This window comes from Dioscorea cayenensis, chromosome 4 (genome assembly GCF_009730915.1).
Source record: "Dioscorea cayenensis subsp. rotundata cultivar TDr96_F1 chromosome 4, TDr96_F1_v2_PseudoChromosome.rev07_lg8_w22 25.fasta, whole genome shotgun sequence".
NCBI lineage: Eukaryota > Viridiplantae > Streptophyta > Magnoliopsida > Dioscoreales > Dioscoreaceae > Dioscorea > Dioscorea cayenensis.
In genome coordinates, this window is record NC_052474.1 from 14,744,920 (window position 1) to 14,752,198 (window position 7,279).

The 7,279-nt window shown below is 43.3% G+C and overlaps 1 non-coding gene across 1 annotated transcript; it reads right to left on the bottom strand.

Moving 5' to 3' along the window:
- Positions 1 to 4,434: 4,434 nt before the first annotated feature.
- Positions 4,435 to 4,541, bottom strand: LOC120259603. Its single transcript, XR_005536161.1, has one exon. It is a non-coding gene; the product is annotated as a small nucleolar RNA R71 (small nucleolar RNA).
- Positions 4,542 to 7,279: the final 2,738 nt, after the last annotated feature.

Here is a 7,279-nt window from a genome sequence, read left to right on the forward strand (position 1 = left end):
CATTTATATGAGCTCATCATCTCAAATGCTGACTAAACTCAAAGAAGAAATGCTGAGAACCTTTGAGATATCGGATCTCGGCCTCTTGGGTCTTGAGGCGAAGCAAAAACCAGGTTCTCTATTTGTTTCTCAGCATAAATATGCCAAAGATATATTGAAGAAAACTAGAATGTTACTTTGCAAGGCAATCTCTACTCTTATGAATTCGAATGAAAAACTTTATCTGAAGGATAACCCTGGGAATGCAAACTCGTCTCACTATAGAAGAATTGTGGGAAGCTTGTTGTATCTAACACACACTAGGCCAGACATTATGTACATCATTAGGGTCATTTCTTGGTTCATGCAAGCACCTATAGCACATCACATGGGTGCAGTTAAATGTATACTACATTACATATCAAGAACAATGAATTTTGGACTTCATTACACCCATAATGATCAGTTCAAGCTCACTGGTTATATTCACAGTGACTGGGAGGCTCGTCGAATAACCGGAAAACACTACGGGTTGTGTTTTCTCACTTGGATCAGCAGCAATTACCTAGAGCTTGAAAAAGCAATTGATTATAGCTCTATCCAGTACTGAAGCTGAGTACATCTCGGCTACCTCGGCGGCTTCTGGGGTTGTGTGGCTAAGATGTTTGCTTGAAGATCTAGGAGAAAAGTAGTTAGGACCGAGCATCATCCATTATGATAACCTATCAGCCATTTCTATTACTTGAAACCCAACCATGCATGGCCGCACACAGCACATTGACATGAGCTTCTACTTTATCCGTGATCTAGTGAAAGACGGCATGCTCGATGTAATTCACTGCAGCAAAAATGTGCAAATCACTAACATTCTTACCAAGGTGTTGCCCCAGTGGAGTTCGTCTCTTAGCACTTCACTCTATCATGACCGCAAAGAACTCTTAGAACATGGAGGTAGGATAAATCATATCGAAAGGGAAAATAGATGTTCCGTTACCTCTCGACTCACCCTCTCAACCATCTCCAACCTTCCTTTGTCTAATCTTAATGGAGTGTTACTTATCCACAAGGATTACCAAGATAGATTCTCAACCCTAATGCCACTCGAAGGAAAAATCAATATGACAAGCATTTAAGGTTGAAACTCAATTAAATCATTAATTAAATAAGCAAAACAAGAGTCAATAAAACAATATCATCCTAGGGTTTACAAGTCCAAGCACCCATCAGGGGTTTAGCTCTCCATGGAGCAATACACAATCAATAATGAAATTGAATGTAAAAGCATGCAATCCATAGATAAAACCCCCTTGTAGTCTGTATCGATGGTCTTGTGTAGCCGCCTCATCTTCTCCAAAGGTTCCCTTGTGAAGCCTAGGGTACACCTCGCCAAATTGATGCTGATGAAAGCTCCCCTAATTACTCTCCTCCAAAGAAACACGATGTTGAAGGCTGTAGAACCACTCCAAAAACCTAGGAAAAGCCTCTCCAAGCCCTAACCGCGAGCGCCTCCAAAGATGGGCAAAAGATGGGGAAAAGATTGATAAAAGGTCCTCAAAACGTGGTATTTATAGGGGCTGGAATCGGCAATCCACACGGGAGTGTGGAATTTCCACATGGCCGTGTGGATTTCTAGAACTTGTTTCCTGTGAGCCATGAACAGTAAATATTACAGTGATTTGCTACAGTAAACTACTATAGTACTTCGCCAAAATGCTCCCGATTCTACTTTTTTCACCAAGGCCACATGAATGGGCATACATTCATGCGATAGATTGCATCGTGTCTTCATTGAAATCACATTGACGAAACTCTTACTAGTATTGCACAAGTTGGAACACATGAGTGTGACTGCCTTTGTGCCCTCCACTTTGTGTATTTGCTTGAGCACAATGGAAGTTAGCACACACCCACATGTCTTTGAGCACAACTTATGTCTTCACGTTTGTTCAATCCAAGAACTTCATCAACAAATGCATCCATGATCTACTTTTGATTCCTTTCTTCCAACATTATCTCCACAACCCTAAATGCACAAAAGAACAAAAATACACAAGAATAAGAGATAAAATTTGATAAAAGTGATGCTCAATGTAAGAAAAGAATGCTTTGTATTACTTATGCACAAGTACTTATCAAACTCCCCCACACTTAAGCTTTTGCTTGTTCTTAAGAAAAAATAAAACATTCAAGCATACAAGAAGGAAAATTTGAAGTACTTGGCCTTAGGTTCACCAAAAGCATGCAAAAGTGACATTCTACAAGTAAGGAAGAGTTCCAACATCGAATAAGAGGAATCATTGCTCTAGCTAAAAACTTGAATAAAAAAGGATAACAAACCTGATATTGTGTAAGTGTGTGTAACCTCACTCAAGTCAACCCAACAGCAGAGCACTGTAGCAAGTATTGTAGCAACAATGTTCACAACCGGCCGAGAAAACAAGAAATAAGAGAATCCACACGGGCGTGTAGAAATTATACATGCCCGTGTGGAAATTCCACATGGGCGTGTGAAAAATCCACAGGCCCGTGTAGTCGCCCGATTCCAGCCCTATTTAAAGCCGATTCAACCCTGATTTCAGCATTCTTTTCTCCATCTTTTCCCCAACTTGAGAGAGGGCTTCATCTAGGATTTTGAGGGGTATTGGCTAGGGTTTTGGAGATGTTCTACGGCTCCAACATCATCATTCCTTAGGAAGAAGGTTGGTAGGGGAGCTTCCATCGAGGCGTATCCTATACCGGACGAGGGAATCCTTGGACGACGAGTAGAGGACTCTCCGCAAGACCATCGACATGACTATCGAGGGGGTTTTCTATGGATTCATTGCTTTTACATTCTATTTCTTTGATTGTACTTAGCTCCATGGAGAGCTAAACCCCTAGTTGGTACTTGGGTATTTGTGAACCCTAGGATGTATTTGTTTCATTGAATCTCTTTATTATGCTTTCAATTAATTGATGTTTATTGTGAGTTCCAACCTTGAATGCTTGATTGTATGAACATTTCCCCTAGAGTGACACTAGGGTTGAGAGTTCTCGTTGGTAACCTTGTGAGTGAGTGACACACCACGAGCGTTAGAGAAAGCTAGGTTGGAGAGGGTTGAGAGGGTGAGTCGAGAGGTACAGGAGCGTCCCCTTTCCCCTCCGACATGATAGATTCTACCTCCGTTCCTTAAGTTCTTTGTGGCCATAATAGAGTGAATTGTCTAAGGGATGAACTTCCGCTGGGGCTTAGTTGCGCATACAATAGAGTGAAGCGTTGAGGTGATCTTAGTATATAGGGCTTAATCGTGGTTAGGGATCTTCCACCTAGATCAAAGGGTTAGGTCTATAATTAGGAAGAGATTTATCACTTGGAATCCCTAGAGCTCATTGCAACTCTATGCGAGTGCGTGGTTGAGAGGTTATCTAATCTCTCCTCCGGGACATGAAAAGTTAGGCATAGTTGACCTTAGATTTGGGATTATGTAATTAAGGATTTCCACGACTCAACATTGCATTGATTAGGAAGCATAATAGAAGGTTCTTACACTTGAAACAATTATCCTAGGTGGAGCATTATCTGAGTACCTCATCTTTATCGATTGCCTTACCTCCTCCTTTATTCGTGCTCTCTTACTTGTTGCTTTTACTTTTGAGAATTGAATCATTGTCACAATTATCACTACTGATCTTTCACATAGCGAATTAAGTGTTTTTATTCCCTACTACCTGTGGATTCGATACCCGCTCACCCGGGATTATTACTTCGACAAACCCGTGCACTTGCGGGATATATGCAAGGGGACCTTGTCAAGTTTTTGGCGCCATTGCTGGGGAGTAGGTGTTTAGAGATACTTTGCACTTTGTTTTCTTAGCTATTTCACCATACATTCTATTTCATATCTTCTTTTTCTATCATCGTTCTGATTTCTTTTTGGGTGCAGCTCCAGGTTATGACCCGAGGGAATCCCTCAATATTGGTTGAAGGAGATCCTGAGCTTGAACGTACCCTTAGAAAAAAAGTGAAAGAGCTTGTGCAAGAATAGTCTAATCTAGTTGATTTGGAAGCAGAAGAATCTGAAAACATGGTAGAACAGAATGAGCAATAGCGAACATTATCCTATTATGCTGCATCTTTCGATGATTGGGGACACAATCGAGTATTGTGCGTCCCCCGATTACGACTCGTAACTTTGAGTTGAAGCCGCATTCATCCACATGTTGCAGCAATCCACACAGTTCAATGGTTTGGCCGATGAGGATCCAAACAGTCATATAGAGAGTTTTCTCGAGGTGTTTGATATGCTGAAGATAAACGGAGTGACGGATGATGCCATCAAGTTGAGAGCCTTCCCATTTTCCTTAAAGGGGAGAGTGAAGCAGTGGCTACACTCATTACCTAGAGCATCGATCACCACATGGGAGGAGATGGTAGAAGCTTTTCTTGCCCGTTATTTTCCTCCCGAAAAATCTGCAAAGCTTAGGAATGAGATCTCATCTTTTGTTCATTTGGAATTGGAGTCTCTATTCGAGACATGGGAAAGGTTTAAGGAGCTCCTGAGAAAGTGCCCGCAACACGGATTCCCGGAGTGGATGATTGTTTAAACCTTTTACAATGGTTTGAACCCGAGTACAAGGCAACTCTTGGATGCAGCAGCAGGGGTACCTTAGGTAGCAAGAACCCCGATGAGGCCCGTCAGTTGATTGAAGAAATGGGGTTAAATAACTACCAATGGAATGCTAGGGAGAAGAAGAAAGTGGCCGGTCTCCATGAAATAGATGCGGTAACTTCATTGGCGGCTCAAGTGGAGAGTTTGAGTAAGAAGTTAGATCTTCTAACTTCAAATAGAGTGGTGGCCATGACTAATTGCAATGAGTGTGGTGGAGGACATGCTCCCTCCGATTGCCCGATTTCTATTGGTGATGGTTCTTCGGTAGAGAATGTTGATTTTATAGGTAATGGCATAAGACCTCAAGGAAACCCATATAGCAATACCTACAATTCGAGTTGGAAGAATCATCCCAATTTCTCATGGAGTAATCAGGGTCCACAAAAGGCCATGGAGCCACCGGGTTTCCAACAACAACAACAACAAGCCCCTCAGGTGGAAAACAGGGTCTCAGGTTTGGAAACCCGAATGACTGACTTAGAGAAGCACTTGGTTAGATTTGTACAATCTGCAAATACAAGGTTTGAATCAGTCGAGGCTACACTTCGCAACCACACCGCCTCTTTGCATAACCTTGAAAATCATGTGGGGCAAATTGCGAAGTCTCTCTCCGAAAGGCCACATGGAAGCTTGCCGAGCAATACAGAGACCAACCCTAGAGAGCATGTGAAAGCGATCACTTTGAAAAGTGGTCGTGAAGTTGAAGGTAGGCTTCCGAGTGAGAAGGCAAAAGAACACGCACCCGAGGTTATAGAGGTAGAAAAGGGGACGAGCAAAGAGAAAGAGGTGGCATCCCACCTTTCAAGCCAAAAATCCCTTATCCCTCAAGATTGAAAAATAACCAAGGGGATGAACAGTACAAGAAGTTCCTGAGTTTGTTCAAGCAGCTCCACATTAATATTCCTTTTGTTGAGGCATTGGCCGAAATGCCTAAGTATGCGAAGTTTTTGAAAGACTTGTTGACCAACAAAAGGAAGTTGGAGGAGAGTGTTTCAGTGATTTTAGATGCTTCATGCTCGGCTGTATTGCAAAAGAACATGCCGAACAAGAAGAAAGACCCAGGAAGCTTCATCATTCGTGTAATATTGGCAATTTAGGTGAGGAAATGGCATTGGCGGACTCAGGGGCTAGTATCAACGTCATGCCATACATTTTCTTTCAAAAGCTAGGCTTGGGCGAGCCTAGGCCTACTCGGATGACTTTGCAACTATCGGACCGAACAATGTGACATCCGAGACGCATCATTGAAGACGTGCTTGTCAAGGTGGACAAGTACATTTTTCCGGTTGACTTTGTAGTGCTAGATGTCAATGAGGATGCGGATGTACTCTTGATACTTGGGAGACCGTTCTTGCGGACTTCCAAAGCATTGATTGACATGGACGGTGGAGAGCTCACATTGAGAGTTAGAGATGACAATCTCACATACCGCCTTGCTGAAGCCATGCTGCATTCTCTTGATTTCGATGATACTTTATATTTTCTAGACACTACTGATGAGATTGTTGATGAATACATGCAGGAGATGTTCAATCCAGATCCGTATGAAGGTTTGTTCGACCAAGAGGAGGATTATGAAGAAGTAATGATGCTTGGTTTGACAGAAGAAGTACCATCTACCCCGGGGATCTTGAAGAAAGTGCTCCGGAAAATGAAGAGGGCTAGGAGACGCCACCGAAAACACTCCAAGGCTGTTAGAGACGTACGTGAACGGAAGGAGTTGGATGAACCATTGCTAGGTGGTCCGAAGCCCGATAATACACCCTCTACTTTCAAGAGATTGTGCTCATCATGCTTTCAAGTCATGGGTAAGAGGGCAAACTTCATTTATGAACCCCCGTGAGGTAAGACAAGGTACGTCAAGCTTAGTGACGTTAAACAAGCGCTTCTTGGGAGGCAACCCAAGTGTTTACTGTTTTCTTATTTTCTAGTTTAGTTTGTTTGCATGAATAATCTGTTAAGTGTTGGTGTCATGATTTTTAGATGCTTGTGCTAAGATTTTCTTGTGGGCTTTGGTGTATTCATCGTGTGTTTTCATGTGGAATTGGCGAATTTGTGTCGTTTGAGCTTTAGGCCATGTTTTTCACTGGTAAAATTTACATAATAGGGTAGGCTCTGAGTGTGTAAACATGTTCAGAGATTTTTTGCAGAGCTTGCAGAATTTTCTAAGGCATCCAGAGAAAACACACAGGCGTGTGGAATTTCCGCACGCCTGTGAATTTGTATTGCGAGCTCATCCAGAGAAGGCACAAGGGCGTGCGGTAGCCCCTGTGAACGACCATGCTACTGTCACACGCCCGTGGGTAATTTCTGCACGGGCGTGTGAATTCCTGCAGAGTTGGGCAGATTATCCCGAGAGCACACAGTGGCGTGGACTCGCCCTTGTGGGTTACCTTGTGAAAACTGCACGGGCGTGGGTAATTTCCACACGCCCGTGCGAAACTCTGCAGAGGAGTTCTCTCCATCCCAAGAAGACACAGGGACGTGTGGCTGCCCCTGTGAGTTGGGCATGTAAATGTCCACGCCCGTGCTGAATTTCCGCACGGGCGTGTAGAACACTTGGTATTTTTCTCGGATGTCCAGAGAAGCCACTGGGGCGTGCGGCTGCCTCTGTGGGTCGGGCGCACCGGCGTGGGTATTTTCCGCACGCC